Source organism: Marmota monax, unplaced genomic scaffold (assembly GCF_021218885.2).
Source record: "Marmota monax isolate L192 unplaced genomic scaffold, Marmota_monax_Labrador192_F-V1.1 WCK01_AAM20220418_F8-fsc00398, whole genome shotgun sequence".
NCBI classification, from domain to species: domain Eukaryota; kingdom Metazoa; phylum Chordata; class Mammalia; order Rodentia; family Sciuridae; genus Marmota; species Marmota monax.
In genome coordinates, this window is record NW_026695073.1 from 525,967 (window position 1) to 549,987 (window position 24,021).

General features: G+C 38.2%; 1 protein-coding gene and 2 long non-coding RNA genes across 11 annotated transcripts in view; 1 reads left to right on the forward strand and 2 right to left on the reverse strand.

Annotated features, from left to right (window-relative positions):
- The window catches only part of LOC124081784 (uncharacterized), an 84,805-nt gene extending 66,051 nt beyond the window's left edge, over positions 1 to 18,754 (reverse strand). For 2 of the 7 annotated variants that reach the window (XR_006848121.2, XR_006848122.2), the window contains exon 1: positions 18,503 to 18,754. This is a non-coding gene — a long non-coding RNA (uncharacterized LOC124081784). Of the gene's footprint in view, positions 1 to 17,384; positions 17,494 to 18,502 lie in introns of all 7 variants that reach the window. The other 5 variants (XR_009225268.1, XR_006848119.2, XR_009225267.1 and 2 more) reach the window with 5 other exon arrangements.
- The window catches only part of Rasgef1b (RasGEF domain family member 1B), a 560,746-nt gene that overhangs the window by 470,155 nt on the left and 66,570 nt on the right, over positions 1 to 24,021 (forward strand). The gene's annotated exons all lie outside the window — the stretch shown is intronic.
- Positions 20,512 to 23,697, reverse strand: LOC124081783 (uncharacterized). The gene is made up of 2 exons (XR_006848118.2): positions 23,465 to 23,697; positions 20,512 to 20,824 (listed from the first exon to the last, which is right to left on the reverse strand). It is a non-coding gene; the product is annotated as an uncharacterized LOC124081783 (long non-coding RNA).

The following is a 24,021-nucleotide window of genomic DNA, read 5'->3' on the forward strand; positions in this document are numbered from 1 at the left end:
ATAAACCAACACTGAAAGAACTCTCTTCATACTGGGGTGTAGGTATGGGGATCCCTCAAATAAGAGTATATGTAACACACAGCCAGGACTGCAGCTCTCCCCTGACCCCTCCTCATGGCACTTCATGCCATTCAACTGTGCAGTCCTGGGGAAGCATTCAATGCCCCATGTTCACTTTCCACAGAGCTTCTATCCTCCTTCCCTCAAGGCTGTGGCTGCGAAGAACATTCCTAGCTTCTCTGCCAGTCAATACCTGCTTCTTTGCAAAGTTAGAAATGAGCTGCTCTGACTGGAGAGAACCTGGCTGCCTCTGGGGAGAATCTCCCTGTGTTGTCCGCTCAGGTCTCTTGCTCTTTATGTCCTGTGTGGGAGCAGTGGCACTCATCCCCAGGTCCCTGGTGCCTCACGATGAAACCTAAGAGGAGAGTCAGCCTCTGACCTTACTTACTTCCCTCCCTACTCTCAGGTCAGCATATAATGGGGTTTACAGGAGAGGCCTGTGATCTTCCATGCTCCTGGCCAGGTGGTGACTTTGTCCTTTCTCTCACTGTCCTGGCCTACTTCAGGCTCCAGATGGCCTTACGGCCTGTAAGTTCGTGGGGATGAGATGACACACTTGGCTTTAGATCCAAATTGCATTCTCCAAGCCAAACTTACCACAGTTTACAAGAGCTCTTGGGCAGTTCCCCAGTTCATTAGTAGGTCTGATTAATTAACAAACCCCCACAAGTGATCATCCACTAGTTATCAGGTCCTCAAGTCTGTGCTTTATCTGTTGGAGTCAGAGTGAATCACAGTCTTCTCTCCTATACACCCAAGATACTGCCCTGACATGGGCCCAACCCAAGGAATCAGTGGGGTAGACTCATTGGGGTAGCCGCAGAGGAGTGGGCATGTGCCCTAGGACAGCCAGCCTGGTAGGGCACCAGCCAGCCTGGTTAGTGAAGAACCAGCATGTTTGACAGTGGGGAAGCTTTACATGGCTTTTGGGGAACTGTATCATGTAGGTGAAGCCAGTAAAAATGAAATCATTATTTTAAGTAATCTCGTTCATATTCACAAGCTGATGGCCGCTGGGAAAAATCACAGTTACCTTCATTTTACTCTCAATCTGAACATTTGTTCATCAGAGCATCTTGTCCAAAATAGGTGATTATGTTAGGCATATGAACTGACTAATTCACTTGAAAGGCTGACCATTTTGCAGATTGCTGTTTAAATGAATATCGGTTGAAATAGGAAAGCTTTTGCTTTTATGAGGTATGAATGTGCTAGTTTAAGGATTATTTTTCGTTCATTTCTGTGAGCCCCGAGTTTGGAATATGGTGAGATGTAAGCCTGCAAGCTAGAAGTGAAGGCTTACTTCTTATTTTTTCAAAGCACACATTATCTAAAGTTGATTCTCTGTGTCCTGAAGAAATTGTTTTTCTTGCCACTTTGCAGATCAAAACGGTTTGGTCTCAAAGTGAATTTCTCTCCGTTATTATTTCAAATGATAATGCCAAATCTGCATACAGTTTATGTTTGAAGCCTGCTGCAACAGTGAGTCGATGCTACTTAATACATTTTTTTAAATCTGATTTTTGACTCAGCACTTAAATATGTGCATAAATAAACACACAAACTTCTAGTTTGCTGTAAAATGTAGCCCTCCAGCAATAAATATAATGATTGTAATTTTAGACATTTCCCAAATTTTGTTATTTGTTCCCATTTTTCTATAAAAAAACAATCATATTTTCTTTCAGGTAGTAACAATATTTGTTTTCTATTTTCAATAAAATGAAATCCAATCCTGAATAATCCTAAAACCATGAGTCTACTTTTACTTGCCTTCAAATATTCATATGGTTTCTATTCATTTATCTTCTGTGAATAATATTTAATCAGTTATTCTCTAGAATCTATATCAGTATTAGAGTTTGGATTTTCAATTGCAAATTCACTTGCAAATTGCATTTGATAAACTGAACGTCATTAATATATTCCATATATTAAGGAATTAGGCACAAAATGATACATGTCCTCAATATTCTCACTGATTAGGCAATCCTTAGAATGTTTTTTCACCTGTGTTGACAAACCTACAAATGGAAGGGTATTTTTTCTGCAATCCTGCTCTATAACTTTACCTCAAAGGTATTGGCAATAACACTTTGGCCATGGAAATGGAGTTTGGAATGAGGAAGTTAAGGAGTGAACTTCTGAGAAAAGAAGAGCTGGTCTCAAATCTCAGCCCTACTACTCACTAGCTGTGTGATCTTGAATAAGTTACTGCAATCCTCTGAACTCCAGTTTCTCCATGTGAAAAAGGAATTGTGTTCATGTGCTAAGCAAATTAAACAAGACAATGTGTGTTGAATACTTGTAACATAGTAGGCACTTAAATATGCCAGTTTTAATATCGAATAACCATGTCTCCCTGGAAGTTCAGCTACCTCTATGGGTTTAATGCACCATTCATTTTTATAATAGTTTTGAAGTCATAGGAACTTGGAGATAGGAGTGACCTGAGAGATTGATAAAGTGGTATTTCACAGGTGGAGAAAATAAGTCACTGGGAAGTTAAGTGGCATAAAGCATCTTTTCCTTTATGTTTTACATAAAGAAATTGGAGGCAAAATCATGACTTGATCAAGTTTTCATCTGACTGATAGGAAAAATCAACCCCCAGAAAAGAGGTCACAGGTGTGAGGCAAATCCCTATGACAATTTCTGGTTCATACTCCAGGTAAGGTAAACTCAACCTATTTTTGAGGGAGAGGTTACTTCATTGTATTCTTTAATGTATCTGAATGTTTTGAAGAATACTGAAAATTATGAACTGAATCTTATAATCAGTTATCCACTATCTAAGGAAATAGAAATTTACTGTGATTGATAACTTGACACCACAAGGATAATTCAGATATACTTAAGGCATTTTTGTCTGAGGCAACTGCAGAGATTTTATCATGGTTCTGAGAAGTAAAAAATCCTTGGCCCTAATTCCCACAAACTTCCATGTATACTGGGCTTTATTTTCATCCACAGAACAAAAGGGCTGGGTTAGAGGAATATTCCCACATTGTAACCTTTACATAACTACCGTCACAATGTCTATACACACACACACACACACCTGGGATATTATTTTCTTTTTAAAAATAGCTTCCCTTTTAAAATTTAACCTTGTCCTAAGTGATAATATCTAGGAAGTGGCATATTTGTTATGTCGATGATATTTTTTCTCATATAAAGATAAATGTGTACCTATTAAAGTGAAAGATGTCTGTAAAATTGCCTCATTTTGATAGCCTTGGCATAGTCTTACTGTTACTCCCACTCATCCCCAAGACTGTTCAGAATAAAGTGAACTGCGCAATGACAAAGTCATTTCTATTCTCAAGTGTTCAGTCTCTGGAATAAAAAAGAGTCTCCATCCTGGATCCATGTGATTCAGGAAGCTGGGTGTGGGGTGGGATCCATGTGCTTTTGGGTAGGTACTATGTTCAAAATACCTACTATGTTCAAAATATTGCTTTAAAAGATTGAACCACCACCACTAGGAAGTATTGTTTATTTTTAGATTACTTCCAATAACATCAAATTAAATCCAAATCTTTCATATCAATTTGTACTTGCCCAAAGAAACTTCATATAAAAACTAATGTTCTTTAAAAACAGTCTTAAAAGACTATGAAAATTTTAATGTTTCCTCCAAATAGAATTCTTTCTAAAAATAAAATATTTGAATAGGAACATGTGGGAGAAAGTGCATAAAAACTGTGCCCTCTATACTGAAGAAAATAGATTTTGGAAAAGATGTTGAAAGGTAAAAAGAAATCCCAGCCCTATATACATATTCCTCAGTAGACACTGACCTCATGATTCAACTAATCCATTCTCTCAAAATTCCTCCTCTTCACAAAGAACCTAAAATTGCATTCTGCCATTTTCTCAAATCTAACAAATCTGTTTTCCCTTTTGTTTTCATTAAACATTAGAAGTATAATCATGACTAATTTCTATCAGGTAAGTAGATAAAAAGACACATATGCATATATACACATACATAAACATGTGCACCTATATCAATATTATTAATACAGACATGGAATGCTTTATTTGGGAGGGCTTTAGTTTGCATTGACCTCAGCATCACCCCAACTGTGTTCCACAATTTCCAAGTAATGTTAAATGGTTGTTCCAGTAAAAAAAAAAAAAAGAAAAGAGAAAGAAAGAAAGAGAAAAAAGAAAAGATCCATGTTCAAATAAGGTTAGTAAACATTGTATTAAAGAAAACTAAACAATGCATAATGGTGTATACATTTTAAATTCCAAGAAGGTACAAATGGAATTATTTCTCAAACTTTTCAGTAGGTTTGGGATGGGACCTAATAGTCTGCATTTCTCACAAGCTCACTCGTGATGCTGATCCTTCTGGTCTAAGGACCACACTTTGAATAGCAGGAGTATCTTCCTTGAAAACTTACTTACCAGGAAACTGCCACACCACCCCTCTTACATACAGTTGATTGAGGATTTGGGCAGTTTGGTTGTTTGGCAGGCTGGCTGGTGGATTGATTGGTGTTTGGTTGTTTGTTTGTTTTGAAAGTAAATAGTGTTGTACAAAACTGATTTGAAACTGTGAATATAGATGAATCCCTTCATTGTTTAGAATGTTGAATGCTAATTTTAAAAATCACTCTAAAATTCAAAGATAAATTATACTTTTATCTTTTCAGTGGCCTTGCCATAGGTTGTGCTTGAGAAAATTTCAAATTCTATTCTAGGTCAGGTAGTGGTGAATAGTTTTAGAAATAAAGGGTCAGGAGTTTTATTCAAATGTTCATTGAAGGATGTGCTTGCTTCAGAAAAGTATACTAAAAAGATAAACTTGACTCCTATAACTAAATTAAAATTTTACTAACAAACCATTGCTAGGATTTACATTATTGACATATTTCTGTCTGCTGTTGAATAATTCATCATTGGATTATACAGAAATTCACCCAACACTTTAGGTGTCCAGCAAGCCAGCCACCAAATGCTCATCCACCTGCTCATCACCCACTACCTACTCACCTTGTCTGCCCACACACCTGACTTTCCACCCTTCCATTCCATCCTACATCCACCACATGTCCACTTATCTATGTATCCACCTACCTATCTATCCGCACACCCATTCCTTTGTACACTAATCTGTTTAACAATATTTGTGTGACATTTCTTTGTAAAAATAGAGAAAAAGCATAAGGCATATAGAAGAATAAATTACATGTTATTTTACAATCTACTAATATATTTCCTTACACACCAAGTCTTCTATCTGTGGAGAGTTATTTCAACAGTAGTTTTTAAGCAATGGCAGGGATGTTGTTAGAGAGAGAAGCATGTTACCTGTGAGTTGAGATCTGAGCTGTCCCATCTTATCCTGCCAGTCCTCAACCTTCATCCCGTCAAGGTTTCATTCAGTCCTTCCCTGCATCTCCTGGTGTTTCCCTTTGCAGTTCTCTCCAACCAGCTGACCTGAGCTATTAGAATTTGTTCAAACCCAGGCCTTGTATACTTTCCCCCTGCACCTTGATTGCACCTCCTGCCCATGCTATATGTCTAATTCATAGCCCAGTACTTCTCTTTCCTTTCTGGAAAAGTTTCCCCAGGTCTGGTCTCCCTTGATTTGTGATCTGCCCTTCCCCAGTGGTGCTCATTGTTTTTGGCTTTGTGTTCTTATTATTGATGGGTCTGTGGACATAAGGATCCCATGAAAAAGGAGGCTTCCCCTTGATTTATCATCACTACTTCACAGATCCTCATCCCATCCCACTGTTCCTCAGCTGCCCAGGACACAATGCCACGAGAAGTAGCCCCGAGGGCCTCCTCCTGCCTAGTATCAAGTAGCTTCCCATTCTTAACTATGCAGTCCTGCCCCAGGGTCCTCCCCGCAAAGCCTTCCCCTGCTGAGGCTTTAGAAGCAAGAGGGACCACGGGAACTATCAACACTCTCCTCTAGAGACCCCAAGAGGAACCCATTTCATGCTGTCTTTCTCCTTTAGAAATGGTAGTTTGCATTCCAAACTACTCACTTTCCTGTGAAATAAGAACACAGACTATGCTTGATTCGAAGACTGCTTGTATTTATTAGGAAAGTGGGGTACATATACAAACTGCTGTCTCACTGCTGGAAGAACACCCAACATTTATTTATACATATGGTTTAATATATATAGGTATGCCTACATATATTTGTAAAATATACAAATATTTTTATATTATACACACACACATAATTTAACTCTCTAAATACAGAAAAGTACAGGTAGCTGCATGTCAACCTACTCAATAATCACTTTGCTCCTTTTTAGCACACTCCTGAATTTCATTAAATTTTATTTAAATTATTTATATGTATATAGGATACAACATGTGCATGTGTACTGGAATACAATATAAATATATGTTTTTCATAAAAATAAAAAACCAAAGTTGAAAGCCATTGGCCTAGAGAAATTCTTGAAAGAGTATATCGGCCTAGTCTTGATTATTTAGCCTTTACTCACAAGCCCCCCAAACTACTATCCAGAATGACTAAATACATTTGAAAGAATCATCACAGAATATAATATAGCAGTGAATATGAGTAAATTATAGTTTTAAGCAGCAACATAGATAAATCCCTGTTAAAAATCAACTTATGGGTTTGTTTGTTTATTGGTGCTGGCGATTAAACCCAACCCCTCATGCATGCTAAATATGCGTTCTACAAGTAAGCTACACCTCCAGCTGTGGATAAATCTTAGAAACCTAATACTGGAATGAAATAAAAAATAAGATGCAAAACAAAAAATAAATGCATGCAATATGGTAGCATTTCTCTGAGACTCACCCCTGGGCACCTCCCCAGTGACTTTCTAATCCTAAGGAGTGTTCATGAAAGATGCACTCATCTCTCTTTGTCTGAAAAAAACACCTTAGGGAAAATTCTTAGTCTCTTGAAAGGGACTTTGGAAAAGTCCTTCCATCCATTTTCAATTGCAAAACAGTCCTAAAATCTCCCTTTTATATTTTATCAGAATTGATGGGGATTTGTTCTTTTCCACCTCAAATTACAAGTATCTTCAAACTTCAAGGGACAAAGTTTGCTTCCTGTCACAAAATAATTCTCAAAAGCTGGCTGAATATGGATGCCAGTGTCCTGGCCCCAAAGGGGACAAAGTTAGAAGAACTGTTCCTGTTGCCACTTGCCCTTTGCATCTGCCACACCCCATGGGAGGAGCAGATAAAGAAAAACCTGAAATCTTCAGTGAGGTGACCAAGATTTCAGAATATTCCATTTGTTTCTATACCCTCTCTTTCTTGCTTAGGAATGAAATTATTCTATATTAAACTCCTAGTTTCCTTTCCAAGTAAAGCAGGAAATACTTTTAGGGAGGATTTTAAACAAATTTTATAATAATGATAACATTGGGTAGGTGTTAGATCCTAAATAAACCTCTTCCATCTTAACCTTTCTTTCTCTTTCTTCAGTGAATAGATAAAATGTTAGAAATATTTTCATTTCTAAATCCTCAAGTAAATATTCTTTTCTTTGCTTAGGAATGAAATTATTCTATATTAATATTTCTTTTATAAATTATTTCTTTTCTTTCTCCCCTTTCTATGATTTTATTAAGTAGTCTAAGTTAGTGTTCACAATAGCACCTGCTTGATTTCTTCACTTTGTTTTTGTTCACAAATTATTGGCTATTTTACCATTTTTACTTAGGAAACAATGTTTACATAAAAGAAAATTTACATTGTGGAAGTCATTTTTAGCAATTTAGAGTGAGAGTTCTTGAGGCAAACTTCTTGGGTCACAGTCCAGCTCCTTCACTTATTGGTTTTATAACCTTGGACTAGTTACTCAAACACTGGTGCCTCAGGTTCCTCACCTGTAACGTGGAAGTGGTTGACTATATTCTTCATGGGATTTCTGTAGGATTAATCAAGTTAATATGCAGACATGTATAGACCACTGTATACAGCAAAGGCTCAATCCATTGTTGGTTATTCATACAACTGTTATCATTTTTACATTGCTGCATAGATTTTACTATATGGTAACCCATGACTTCTTACTATCTAAGTACCCAAGACTCATTTTCGTTTTTAAATTTGTTTAAACCAACACATTTTTTCCTCTTTGGTGAACTATTTATCCAACATAACTTCCTGGTAAAGTTCAGCTTTACTTAGTTGTCAAATGAGATAAAGTATATAAAGAACTGTGCAAATCATTGGCGCCATGCAAGGGTTGGGTCAGTTATCATAATACTACAAAGAAAATGTCTTTTTTAAATGCCTTTATTTAAGAAAGGTTTTATCTTTCTTTTTTGGAAATAAATTCAAGGTGATTTTCCCATAAAGAATACATTTTTGGAAGCTCAAAGATCTTAGACTAAGATTTGTTGATGATATTTTTCATTAGTGGGATAAGGATTTAGATTCTATCAGATTTAAACACAGTCACAATATCAGCTTTTCCTTCAGCAAAAATGTGAACAGATTGCTGTCCCTTGTCTATCAAAAAAGAAAACCACTCTTGATTGCAGGAATCTGAAAAATAAATGTTAAATAAAATAGGTTCCCAGTAGCTTCAATTTTCAGACCATTTAACACATACTTCATTTAGCTAATTGTAATTAATTGCACACTTAAGAAATTTTCTGGGACGGAGACATCCAATCCACAGACCAGCATTCAGTTACTGAAATTTCTTAGCCCATCAGCACAGTATCTCTCTTTTTTTTTTAATTCCTTTTGTACACACCATGTAGGTCTCCCCTAAATAAGACTTATTTATCTGTCCTTTCCTCAAGCTGTTCTATCAGCCCATTATCACTCATGTTTCCTGTATTTATTTGCTCCCTCTCCTAATTTTTAAACCCTTGAATCAAGGATCGTCTTATACTATTCATAATCTTTTTATAATGGGCAGCAAAATTCTAAATATATGATAATTTCTCAGTGAGTGCTGATTAGTTGATTAACTGAAACTCACATGAGCCTGCTCTCGAATCCAAAGAGACAAAGCCCATATTTTCCCCAAATGAAACAAGACCTTATAACAGAAAAAAATTCACTCTTCTACAGGTTTCTTTGAGACATCTGTGATGCCTAGATTACCATAGCACACAGGAGAAAGATCTCCAGCAGGGTTAAAATGTCTGAGTTTTTAGTCCTGAAGGTAAGCAAAGAATTTAACCTCCTTAAGCCTGGTTTTCTCATCCATAAACTGGGGGAAATAATATCTGCCTTCATATTTTGAGCATTGGAGAAACTAGCTGAGAACCTTGTTGGGGCACAATAAAAGCCAAGCTATGAAATAACTGCTTAAATGTAGTTATTACTTGGTCATTTACTGCTGGTTTTCTCAAAGACTCACTATGTCCAAAACAAAGTTATGATGTTATCCAACTTCTAAACCTAGTCCTCCTGTGGGGAATGGCACTACCACACATTTGCTCCCGTAGACCACACATCTGGAGCTCTCCTCTGATATTTCTCATTCTCTTTCACATTTCCCCTTCCCAGACCAACGCAAACTCATTGCCTCCTGAGTCCTCCACACATCCTCACTTTTCACAACGACAAATTGGTAGATGCTGCCTACCTCTCTTCTGGGGCCACATAATACCTCCTGAACTTCCTGCATCCTCCATGAATGGGGCCAGTCTGTTCAGATTATATTTGATAAATGCAAATCTGAGCACATTATTCCCTAGCTTCCTATCACTTTTAGGAAGACTGAAACCAGAATCTTTCCTTGATCAATAAGATCTGTTATGATCTGTTTCATAATTGTGTAAGATATTTTCCATTGCTCCTTGAAAGACACTGCATCCTTCTTCTCTCTGCTCTGTGCCCTGGGAGCTGGTCTTTATGGCTACATCAAAGGGCTCCCTCACTTGTTTGACTAAAGATTGATCAAAGAAAGGTAGGAAATGAAACAAGAAAGAAAGGAAGGAGATGGGAAGGAGGCTGGAGATTGCTGTATATAATTTTCCCCCTGCTATATAACCTTAGACTGGCTAGACCCATCTCCACGTGCCCCCCACCCTCTCTCTCTCTCCCTCTCCCCAATGCTGGAGATTGAATTCAGTGCCTTATGCATACTAGGCAAGTGTTCTACCTCTGAGCCACATACCCAACCCTGACTACATCTCTTTTTAGAAGGTCACAATTACTGTGTAATATTTTTTCACTATAACTATTTTGTCTGATAATCATCCCTGCCTTCCACTTTGGTGCCCAGGAATGGGGAGAGCTTTTCATTCTTGCTCTCCTGGGGTACTGGACATCCCTTGTTAATTTCCCTTAACCATTCAGACACCATTATAAAGAGCCCTTTAATTAAACTGTCCTCACTTGGCCTATTTGAGTGTGCCTTCTATTTTCTGATAGGATTCTAATTGGCTGAACTATTCTTCCCTCCTTAAGCCACTGGTCTTTCAGTTCTTCAAATATTCCATGCTTTCTTCCACCTCTGCCTACAGGACTCTAACTCATCCCTCAAATCTCAGCTCAAATATCATTTCCTGGTAGATATTTAGTTCTGACTCCCAAAGTAGATCAGATGCTTTCATGCTTCTATATAATTTTCCATAGCTCTCACCATAAGATAATGAATATATCACTTAATTAAAGTGCATCTCTGCATGAATGTAGGAATCACATCTATTTTGGTTACCACCACACCACAGTCCCTAACACAGTGTCTGGTATGTATGATACTCAGATTAAACAAGATAAAATAATGAATGCATTCAATTTTCTAGCTCTCACTATAAATATGCCAGTCTTTAGTGTGTAAAATCTGAGCACATTTACCTACTTATTTTATAGGGCTGTGTCACAAATGCTAATCATATTTTGGGTAAAGAGATTATTCTTATTATTCCTTCCAAGCACAATTATCCAAAGCCACATGGTTCCAAGTTCCATTACATTAGGAATGCATAAGCTGCCTCTTTATCTCAAATGTCTCTCCTTTTCTTCTTCTTTTCCGCTCTACTTTTTATTTTCCTCAGCAAATCATTTTCCCCTATCCAGTGTCTCTATTTTGTACCCTGAAGCACTTCCCTTCCACATACCCACGTGATTGAATCCTTTGTTTCCTTCAAGGTTTTGCTGAAACATTTTCTCAGTGAAGCCTACTCTAAACAAATTATTTAAAATTTCAGAAGCGACTCTTTTTCTTTCTGAATCCCCAGTGTCTTGCCCTATTTTTCAATAACTTTAACATCCTCTAACATCATGAATATATTTATAATATGTATTATCATCTCTCTTCACTGGTAAAAATCTATGTATCACAAGTGCCCACAATAGTGCCTGGAGCATAGTAGGCATTCAAATGTATTTCTTGAATGGATTAAATTGATATCATTTCTCAACCTTTGATTGGCCTGTACCTACTCTTTTCCCACAAACCAAAGGCAATGACAGACTTAAAATTCTCTCTTGCTCCTTTGTACCCCTTCATAAAACTTGTGATGCAAAAATGTTAAAAGAGTCCCATGTGAGTTGAAAAGTGCATACTTCTTAAATTGGTAATTGAGTGATGTGAACACAGGACTCATACTTCCTGGATTAAAAGTCCTGCACTTGCTAAATATTTTGTTATAAGAGTAATAAAAATGAAGGCAGGGGGTAATGAAATTCCACAAAGGTGTAAGTGAAATACCTAATCTTTATTTGCCAAGCAATTCATTTCTACCTCCATTCTACCAGTAAGTCATTTTAGAAATATCACATAAAAAGCAGATTTATCGTGTACTCTAACAAAAGCAACTCCTTGTCAATTTCCACTTTGTCCATTCTGTGTTAATTTTCATCATTTGTTTTCAAAATGCTTAGTCAAGCCCTGTAAGTTCCCACAGTGCTTCTAAATCATTAAGCATTAAATTTTCAATGGCATTTTAGGCCCAACTTATTCATTGAATATTGGTTATTCATGCACTGTGCTTATGATTACTCTCTAGTCATCAAAATACCCCAAGTGATCGATCCAACAGAAAATGTCTATTAAACCTCTAGCATTGTTTGATTAGCCAGGACACTGCACCTGTGAGCATGCAAAATGCTGTGAGCATTTATTGTCTTACTAAGAACCACAAAATATCTGTGAGTCTGAAGCTACTTTTATGCAGATGCCCTGAGAGGCTGAAGGAGAGACTGAGGGTGGGTTCCCCTTACTGTCCGGCTCTCCTTTATCACACCATCTCTCCTCTGAGGTTTGTACCTCCTTTCTCATTATTATCCTTGCTGAAACTCTCAACTCTTTTCCCTCCTTTAGATGAGACAAGGTAGAAAATTGTACTTGAAATATTTGATGCATCTTTTTTCTTTTTTACTTTTTCTATTAATAAAGAGCAATTAGGAAGCATGGGAGGATTGATTCCCAATTCTTCCATGTATTTCATGACTTAAAGGTAACCACTGCTAATTTGAGGACTTACATTTTTTTCCCATGTTTGTGTGCAGGTACACACACACACACCAGTGATCTGAACATGTTAATACTGGTAAACTAAAGAAAGAACAGCCCAACCCTAATAAAAGTGGCAGCAATAAAAATATATATGTACATATTAAGATGAAAAAAATTTTTAAAAAGAGGAAAAAGAAGAAGAAGAAATGGAAGCCTAGCCTCTAGGGTAAAGGTTAATAACTGAACTGTCATTTGGAGTGGATGATTTGCTTTCCCCTAAGCTTAGAACTTTCGGGGAATTTGTTTATGATCCCAGGCAGCTTTCTTGGCAGGGGGGAGGGTGCCAGTTAGCCCTAATTATTACATTTTGTTTCACAGTCCCACTTAAACAGCTAACCTTTTTTTTTTTTCTAATGGGTCTGGACTCTGGCAGCCACAGCTTGAACTGACTGAGCTGTTCTTTCTCTAAATGGCCTTTTGTGTGTGGATAATGACCCCACTCTCTTGAATAGGGCTTCTCTCTACATGCTGTAGCTAAATGCATCATTGGGAAAAACAAAGCAAAGAGAAATTTCAGTAAAATGGTACATTATGGCCTCCCATAGGGGGGTGGGCAGGCTTGGCTCTCAGACTCACATACTTTCTTCTACTACAGTTTCATACAGAATATTTTTCCTCCAAGCAGAGGGACTGCATCTTATTGGATTTAGGTGAGTTCGAGTCTGTGGTTTGAGAAGACAAGCTGTCATAGGGCTGCCTGGGTCTTCTGAGTACAAATCTGCTCTGCCCCTTTACCTAGTTATTGAGTCAGAGATGGCCTTAGAATAAGTGTCAGAAATAGGAATTTCTTCTTGTCACCCCAGGCTTTGGAGGGCTTTGGGTCATGTTTTCCCCTTTGCTACAGTTCTGAATTCATCATTTCCACCGTCCTGGGCAGCCCTTGGGAATAAAAGAATGAAAGTTCTTGAAAATCCCTCTCCTGATACCACTTGATGAATCAACATTGAGAATGATCAAAATAAACTTGTTTTTCCCATACTATAACAGGAATAAAGATATCAGAGATCACAAACTGTAAGGCAGATTTTGAACCATTTTCCATTGCAAAATAATTAAGGGGATATCCAGGTATCTGTAGTCCTCATGTTTTTCATTATCTCAGGTAACTTAAAATTAAAGCAAGGCGATTTGGGGTCTAAAGTCCATGTGACATACGGAAGCCTCCCTACCCCATCTAATTCTCTACCATTTTCTTCACTCCCTCTGTTCATTCTCTTCCAGTATGTTAAATCACTTTGTAACTTATTAGACATTATGTAAGTACTAGTTAATGTGTGCTATGACTCACCCTTCTCTCCTGTACCAAATTCCCTCTGGTATACCTTATTTACAGGTACTTGCTGATTCTAGCCAATCCATTTCTCCCACTTCAACCCATGGGTATTTTAATAGTTTCATTTAATGAAGTAATAACCCATAATGGGTTAATAAAAGGCAGTTAGAGATGCTAGGACACAGCCCTTTGAAGGTTCCTCCCAATGTGATTTGTTTGCCTTTTCTTCTGGCTGTCTCATCTTTAAAAAGAGATATGATCATGCATCTCACCTTTGCTCAAAAAAGTAAACATAGAGATGTGCATGTGTGTGGAGTGTGTGTATGTGTGTGGGTGGTGGGGTATTTTAAAAGCACGCATTTTGCATCGACGAGAGGGCAAGATTTGGAGCTAAAACATGGAAAGAGGAAGCTCTATACAGAGAGACAAGTATTAGCAATTACACATATCAATTGAAAATTAGCATCATCATCCTAAGAATTCGAAATAAGCCTTATATTATAGGTTATGCTCTTTCAAAATACTATTCATTTTAAAAATCAAATAAAAATAAATTTGGGAAAAATTTTAGAAAATCAGTCTCTCTGAAGGTCCAGCCATTTATATATACTCCTGGTTTTTCCAGAAAAATAATGTTGAGGCCAGGACAACTTCATGCAGAGTAGGTTTGGGGGGCAGCTGCTGAGGAGGAGAGTGATGCCAGATAAAGATACTGACTGGTTTATAAACCTTGACTTTCTATACAGACCAAATACTCTTGACCCTGAGAATCAATTTGTGATTCAGATGTCACCTAGTCTTCATGACCCATGTAAGACTCTGGAAGGCGATTGAAGTTTCAAGTACTAGGAAGGTGGATGTTTTAGAATAACACCCCTAAAGGACTTCTTGTGGACCTATAGAGGTGTCACCATGAACTGACCACTTGCTAACGAATGGATCAGTGCAGACAGGCTCAGAACAGCTTCAAAGCAGATTCTGAACACCAAAGGCTGAAAGAAAGGAGGGTCAGAGACTATCCCAGGAGGTCACATTCCACCACAAGAGATGGGATTAGAAACAGGTTAATTATAAATGATAAAATAATAGCTCTCATTTATTGATTCCAAGTGAGTCCCTGCCACTGTTCTTAAGTATTTTCTCATTTAGTCTCACAACAGCTCCATGAGAGAAGTATTACTACTCCCCTCCCCAGTTTTTTTATGTGGGACTGGGACTTGAATCCAGGTGCCCTCAACCACAGAGCTATGTCCTCAGCCCTTTTTATTTTTTTATTTTGGGAGACAGGATCTTGCTAGGTCACTGAAGATCTCTACTACCCCTGTCTTCAGATGATTGCATTGAGCACAGAGAGATGTCTGTACTTATACAAGGTCATACAATGCTAAGTGAGGAAATCAGGATTCAAATCCAGACAGCCTCTGACACCACACTGTAAAAGGGAGGTATATATATAAAAAAAAGACTCAGATGTCCCTGAGGAGGGATTAGCATTGTTTTTAAACCTTTCCTGTATTCCTATCTTCCATTTAGAACTACTGTAAAGGTAATAAAATTGACCCATGAGACTGAAAAAGAAAGAACCCACTGCTAAGAGTTTGGTGCATTTCCTTTCATGTTGCTATACAATGGGGTTTGCTGCCTTATAAAAAATGGAACTATAATTATATAGTATATACCATTTTAAAAATGTAATTCTGAACTGTCTGTAGGCCTTGAATATTATTAAGCAATGACAGAGAAAGTCCTTGAGAATCATTGTTTAAGGGCTTTCATAGCCCAAGAGATAGGATTGTTAGGTACATTTTAAAATATTCCCTCATTCGAGAAGTAGTCACGTACAAGTCATTTACTTGTATAAAGCATATATTATGATAATAACCTGCTTATCTTTAAGAATTATCATGAAGGATCACCTACATATTGAAATAACCACAAGTATCTGGTATCAAAATGAAATTGAAACTTTTACATCCTCTTATTATTTAATCTATGTAAGTTAAGTTGATGTCAGAACTGTAAATGCATTTATAATTTTAGAAATTTCCACAAATATTCATTAAGAACACAGCCAAAACAAGGTTTCTTTTATAGCAATGCTATGAAAAAATATTGGAAACCAAAGAGGGGATAAAAATCATAATTAGAGTCAGCCTTTCCATAAAATGTGTGTCTGTTCAAATTTTAATGATGGCATAAACAGGGGCACACAGCACTCCACAGCTCCACACATCTTACCTATTAACAAGGCACATGAACCTTGTTAGGAAAAGAAGGAAGTACAGACTGGGACTGTAGCTACTGACTTTCTTATCAGAAGCCCATTCTCACATTTGAAAACCCAACTGATCTAAGCAAATTTTTCAGCTTGCCAACTAATGAGTTCAAAAACCAAGTCCTCCTGTTGTTGCTTGATTTCCTTTCTGCTTCAGTTGTTCTTTCAAATAAAATGCTGAAATGCCAAGGAAGCAATTTTCAGAAATGCACTGGAAGCTAAATCGCAGCTGTATGTTGAGAGCCCATGTAGGTGGACTTTATTGGTATTAACTAAAGCCTCTCTAACATCCTACTGTCATTCAAAGGAGGAAAAACCAATGCCTAAGGAAGCCAGCCAGCATAAACAAAAGCAAGTAAAATTGCCTGGTCAAAGTCAAATTGCCAAATTCCTTAAGACCTCACTTTAACCCTGATTTGACAGTAAATTCTTCAATAAAAGACAAATTTGTTTAAATCTCAACCAAGAAAGGCTTTAAAAAGAGCAATGCCATCAGACCTAAGGGTTTTACTTGGACTATCTCTTTGGATACTTACAACCACACTGTGAGATAGCTACTATAATTTCCTTCGCTTTACAGACATGGAAACTGAGACACAGAATTTGAAGTAATGAGCCCACAGTTTACACATAAGGAGTGGCAGGATTGGAATGTGCACATAGATAAACTTTCCTGAACCTTTTTTTGTGCTAGTTCCTCATCTAAAATCTTCAGGAACTAATAGTTTACCAATCCAGTTGACAAGAGCTGACTGGGTCAGGGACACCTCTAGAGAATAAGGAATGAATGGAAGGCCTAGGGAAATGAAGGCAGAATTTGGTTTTTAAACCGGCTTTATATTTCAGCTCCGGTTATGGATGGTGATTATGTTGCTTCTTTTACCCAGATCCAGTCTCCAAAATGTCACTCCCATGCTCTCAGGCTGTCTGGCTTCTTTTAGCTGGGTTCAGTTACCAGGAGACACTGGCAGGAGAACCAGGGGTAGGAGGAGAAGGGGCAGCACCCTTCTTCCTCTTGCCCTCCCTACTTGAGTGCACTTCTCTGGAGGTAACTACACCATGTTCTTGCCCCTTCAGCTTTAGAGGTGTTATGCGTCCCTGGTGGCTAGGGTCTGGATGCTTCGACATCTCTATTTCTTCCCTTAACCCTACCCAAGCTCTTTCGGACATCCTTTTGTTAAAATCCCTTCTCTTGAATTATCTGGGGGAAATTCTGTTTCCTACTGAGACCTGACTGATAGGCCTGTGTTTCCAGTCTTATTCCTCTCTCCTGGCTACAAAAATGCATCCATCCACTCATTCATTAAACAAATACTCACAGAGCCAGCTCTTCTTCCAGTGCTGAAGAACATCATGGTGAATGAGGTGGACAAGCTCTCTGCTTAAATTGTCTGATGCCTTCACTTTCCCATACTTTTTTTTCTTCTTCTTCTTGGTACCAGGGATTGAATACAGGGGTGCTTAACTACTGGGCAACATCCCTTGTCCTTTTTATTTTTTATTTGGAGACAGGGTCTCACTGAGTTGCTTAGGGCCTCACTAGATTGATGAGGCTGGCTTTGAACTTGTAATCATCCTGCCTCTGCCTCCCCAGTCCCTGAGATTACAGGTGTGCGCCACCAAACCAGCTCCCCCATACTTTTGTTCATTTCCAACTCCCCACTCATTTTTTGCCCATTGTCATCCTTTCAGACCCAGTTCAAATATTTCTTCATCAAAATTCCAAATTTTCAACCTTTTTAAAAGCAAGGTGAAGGGCTGGTTTCTGTACTAACAATAAAGTTTCTAAAATGAATTCTTGAAGCATTCACTGGTCACCCCAGCATTCTAGGTCTTGTTTCCAAGAGGCCATTACTATGAAAAATTCACAGGAGCAGATGGAATTTTCCTGAGTAAATGGGAGCCAATTATTTTCTGCTGTGGAATGGTTGACTTCCAAAAGATAAGGAGATACTTGTGTCATAGGAAAATTTATGGAATTATTAAACTATTTTTCTCTAGCCATTTCCCAGCAATGAGTAAGGCATTTGGGCTTCCCTATCAAGGGGAAGGCCATATTGAGGAAAGCAGAAGGTCTTCACAGACAATGTCCTCCATGACTTTCATTTCTAGGGGCTAGAGTTCATAAGGGAGTCACAGCAGTGGGGAGGGAGAGGTGCCAGATGATGGTGGTTGGAAGTAAGATACAGAGACATTGCTGCTAAAGACTTGGAAGGGGACAGAAGCTGCTTCACAGTGTTCCAGAGAGATATCAGTGGCTGTGTTTATCCCCAAGGAGTCTGACCTCTGGACTCCCAGCCAGTGCAAAGACCCCAGAGCAGGGTGTTCCTGAGTTCCCTGTTCAGCCAAGATGCCTTGGGCAAGCTGTGTGCAATTTATAGAGCCCCCTGCCTGTAAGGGACACATAAGGGAGAAGCAAGGTATAAGAACACCTTACCTTCTCCTCAGGTTTGCTTTCCAAATGAAGTAATTACAGGCTTTCAGCTTCCGATGTTGTTTGATTTCCTAGCAGCTGGACAAACTATGATTTTTTTCCCCAGCATCAAGTTCATTTAGTTAATATCAACTCAACTCAAACCTGGATCTAAATTTGTATATGAATCATTAACTTGTATTTACAAAACCCTAAGCTGCTGTTGAGAGAAATAAAATCACAGCTCCCTGGATAAGTAGAAATATTTCTTCTAAAAGGGCCTTTAGTTTCTCTGTAACTGCTTGTTCATGATGACAGGAGAAAGAGAGACAACAGAGACAGAGACAGACTGAGTTGTTTGACCAGGTTATCAAATCCTCATTTAGAGTAGAAGTTGCCTAACTATGTCCCACAGGTCCTATCTGGCACACCACCTGTTTGTATATGACCCATGAGCTAAGAATGATTTTTATATTTTTATGTGGCTGGAAAAAATTTTAAATAGAATATTTTTGTTATACATGTAAATTGTATAAATTCAAATGCCAGTGTCCTTAATAGTCATGTTGGAACACAACCACATTCATTTCTTTCAGAGGCTGATTTATGCTACAATGTAAGGTTGAGTAGTTTCTAACAAAACCCTATAAAGCCTATAATATTTACTATTTGGTCCTTAATAGAAGTTTGCAAATCCTGATGCAGGTTGAAGGTGGCAGTTCTTGTCTTGAGGTTTTAAATGTGGCTGTCTGAGAGGTCTGGTCACCTAATTCCTAGATTTATTTCTGTTACTATAAGGAATAGACAGTGGTTATTACTCACTGAGGGGTAAGGTTGGCATCAGAATAGACCAAATCCAAGAAGGGGGTCATCTCAAGGAGTTAAGTAGAAATCAATACCTGTCCAATGAGCTCAGCCTGCAGGAAGTTCTCCCAGAGGCCTTGGAGTAATAACAGCTTCCACTTGGAGAGCACCTGCTAGATGCTGTGTGCTGCCCTGGCAACTCACATCCTCAAAATGACCCTGAAAGGTGTGTATTTTAATGATGTCACGAAGGGCCAGGCACCGTGGCACATGACTGTAATCCCAGCGGCTCAGGAGGCTGAGGCGGGAGGATTGCAAGTTCCAAGCCAGCCTCAGCAACTTAGTGAGACCCTGTCTCAAAATAAAAAATAAAAAGAGCTGGGTTGCCTCGGGGATTAAGTGCCCGAGGGTTCAATCTCTGGTAACAACAACAACAACAAAAATGTCATAAAGTGGGCCATTGTTGAAATATAGGACTCAAAAGGTGTGTTGGATGTGACTACAGAAGCAGAGGAGTGTAAGAAAGGACTTCTAAAGTACTTGACAAGAAGGCACATCTTGTGACAGGTGGAGAGCTGCTGTAAGGAATTGGTGACCTTGCTTACGGGAAAACACCCAATAGTCTCTGGCAAGTAGTGGTTGCCTGGTAATGTTAGTTTTTTCCTCCTTTTTCCCCAAATTTTATATTTACCAAAATGTACTTGGGGTATGCATTAAAAACAAACAAACAAATAACAAGGACAGAAAGATTACAACACTAATAAAGTGCTTGTCAAAAGGGACTGGAGAGTGGGTGTAGATAGATAGGGTTGGGTGGTATCATGATTCACCATACATATTTTTCATTTTTTTTTTGTTTTGAGCCATGTAAATGTGTTCACTATCAAAAATTAAATGAAAACTTTGTAAGGAGGCATCGTTTGATAGACAAATCCACTTATATCACTGTCATTCATCTAATGCTAATTTTATTCCATTTTGCTTTTTCCCTTTACTTTAGATTTAATCTGTTCCTTGATTTGGAAATGTATAACCCCAACTTCTTTGTTTATAAAAAGAACTCCTGTAGATAACAGTGATAATTCAGGTTGTGGTTCATTTTTACACTCAAAACTTAGTACCCAGTAGCATCATTGGTGCAAAAATATGTATTCTATAGTAGGTAACATTGTGACTACTTACCAAGGTATTAATGCTGTACTAAATTAAATAACATAATTAAAAATTAATAAATTTTCCAAATTTATTGAAATATTGCAGGGCCTTGTGATTATAGAAAGAAAGACACCTGTGCTCCTTCACAGAACATACAGAGTCCTTCATGTCTTAGATCTTGTCTTCTGTTCTTAGCCCATCTCCTGAGGCCTACTTCTTCCATCTCCGATGTCATAAACCATTGTCAGATCTCAGCAGGACCCTGCAGTTTCTCACCAAAGTGCTTCTCACTTAGTATAGGCTTAGCAAATACTCAGTCGATGGATGATCAATACGTTTTATGATATTGGTTTCATTTTCCAGAATTATCCTCCTATTCGAGAGAAGCTAGAAAAGTTGAGTTATTTAATATACATATACCACCTTCATTTTAATGATTATTTGTAACTTTCTAAATTTTGAAATTAATTAAATTGGCTTTTATGCACCAGTCTTTCCTGAGTTTAGTTAATATGGATCAAACCACCCATAGGTAAACTGGTTTTATCAAACCATCTGTGGGTAGAGGAGTGTTCGACGTGGAGTGTGTACCTTAGAAGGAAGCACTCGGTAAGCACAAACAACCCAAATCACCTCCACTCCCTGAGTCCAACCAAGTTCCAGAACTAAACTTTGACCCTGAATAGTAAAATCCTCTCCAAAATTCTGTTTTCATTCTCTTTTATGTTAGTTAAGCTAATATTCAAGGCTCTGTCAATTGGTCCCAATATACTTTTTCGAGCCATATTCCTCAGTGAGCCTGTCCGCTCCGGCTAGGTTAGTTTCCAGAAGACATGTGCTCTGTTCACTTCTACCTTCAAATCTTAAACCATATTCTTCTGATTAAGCAAGTCCCATGGATTTGTTTATTTTTATAGCAGTTTTTCTTTTGCTACTAAGATTTTTATATGTAATAAAGGCCTAAATAAAACCATCTCTTTCTCATCCTCTTTCTTGGTACCTGCTGTTTATACCAAAACATCTAATAACTTGTGTATATGTGCTCTGATTGTTTGCTAGTTCATATTATTTATATATTTCCTCTCCTCAATAGAAGGACTGTTCTTCTGAGACATAGGTTCAGTTTTCCGGTTCTTTGTCATTTGTCATAATGCCTGCTACAGGGCTGGCTGGACTGAGTACTATTAAGGATACTGTCCTAGTCTATTTGTGCTACTATGGCAAAATATTACAGACTAGGTTATTTATAAAGAACAGAAATTTATTTGTCACAGTTCTCGAAGCTGAGAAGTCCACTATCTGTGGGCTGGCAGGTTCATGGTCTGTCAGGTTCATGGGTTTCTTCTGCCAAGAGGTGCCTTGAATACTGTGCCTTCTAAAAAGAAAGAATGTGGCATCCTCATATGGTAGAATGTAGAGAGGTAAAAAAGGATGAACTTCCTCCATCAAGCCCTTTATAAAGATAACTGATCCCATTCCTAAGAGAGGAGTCCTGTGGCCGAAGAACCTTTTAAAGGCCTTACCTTGGCAATACCTGAATTTTGTAGGGAGACACATTCAAGACACAGCAGATGCCAATTAAACTGAGTCTCCTGAAGGCATTTTTTGAATTAAAAGGAAGAAAATGAATACATAGTTTCTGCCTTGATGCAATTTATTTTTTGTTACCTAGAGCAATATGAGCTGTTGCAACAGATTTATTACTAGCCTTATCTTTTAGGGATGGACAAACAGATATTTACAAAAGTTTCATGACTTGCCCAAAGTCACTGTGTGGCAGAATCGAAATTTGGAAATACATCTGCTGATGTCAGAGCTTTTTCTTTTTCTTATTTTTTTCTTCATGAATGTTTTACAGTGCCAGTAATCTTTAAGACTGGAGAATTTAAATGTTTACTATATGTTCTTAGTTGGCAACTTGATGAAAAAAATAGTTTTTCCTACAAAATGAAAGTGCTATCTTTCTCTTAAAATTGCACAGAGGACAGCTTCTTTTTATCAAAAGTAACATGGAAACATAAAGGGAATCAGTAGGAGAATAATTTTCAAAAGTTAGGGAAATAAAACCTCACCAGATTAGTTAACTAACAAAGAAATTCTGAGTTAGACAAACTTCTTGTTCCCAGACTTCTTGGGGAGATAGCCAGCATATCAAGGCATATTTTCTACTGCCTGTCTGGAAAAAGATCTTTCAAAGACCCAGATTGTTCTTCTTTTCTCTCTTGTTTAACTTTCGAAGACAAACTAAGATAGTAGTGTGGGTTTAATTTCTAACACTTTCCCAAACAAAATCATGGCTCAGTAGTCCAAGAAGGCAAAATGGCAAAAGACTTAGTCCATTTTATATTGCTATAATGGAATATCTTAGTCTGAGTCATTTTTAAAGAAAATATGTTTATTTAGTTCACAGTTCTAGAGCCTGGGAAGTCCAAATTCATGGTGCCAGCATCTGGTGAGGGCCTTCTTGAGGTCTTATCACATGATGAAGGGGATCACGTGTGCCATGGAGCAAGAGTACTAACTCTCTTCATCTTCTTAGAAAGCACTGATGCCATCAGTGCATCCCCCCCACCCACCTCATGGCCTCATCTGATACTAATTAGCTCTCACAAACTCCACATCCAAACACCATCAACATGGTAAGGCAGCTCTGCTTTGGGGAGGGTCTTGGGCTGCTTCACCTCGTGGTGGAAAGCAGAAGGGCAAGTGGCTGCATGTGAAGGAGATAAAACATGAGAGGTGGCCTTGCTTTAGAACAGCCTGCTCTTGCAAGAATGAACCTATTCCCTTGAGAAGGCTTTAATCCCTCTTAATGACTTAATTACCTCTTAAAGGCCCCACCTCCCTACACTGCCACAATGACAATGAATTTCAGCATAAATTTTGGAGGGAACAAACTGTATTTGAACTATAACAAGTAGATTTTTAAAAATTCCTTGTTAAAAATTAGGTCCCCCTCTCCCCAGCCCCACCACCTATAAACTTCAACCACATTATCTACTTCCTTGTTCCTGTGGCCATACCTACCCTGGAAACAAAATATTTCTTTTGATCTTTTTCCCTCTCTTGGGCATTTTCTTTCTCTTCTGAATGGGAGACCCTGGTGTTGTGCAGCAGGTGTGCTGGGTGGAAGGCAGCTTGCCTCTCCAAAGACACAGCAGACAAAAGGGAGGAGGAGCCAGGCTGTCCCACTGCAGGACAATGTCCCTGAGAACCATTCAATCCCTTTTTGTGAGAAGCAGAAATATTCATGAGACTGACATCTCCATATCTAGTCATTCCCACTGTTTCTCCTTCCTGCTGAAATCTGGAAACTCACATGATCAGTCACACCAACTGACAGAAACCAATCTGAGGCTGGGTAATAAGAGGAAGAGAAAGGATGAGGGGGAGGGAAGGGGCTTTCTGGGGATATTGAAGCTTTCTTTACCTAGAAAAGCTATCTCCTTTTATTCTAACCCCAGGCTTGTTTTAATTTTAAGCTACTAATTTGAAATCGCTAATCAGTTGCCACAGGCATACAAATACTTCCAGGATTGCAAAATACCTGCCCGTTTCTAATCAACCCCAAAGTGATAATGATT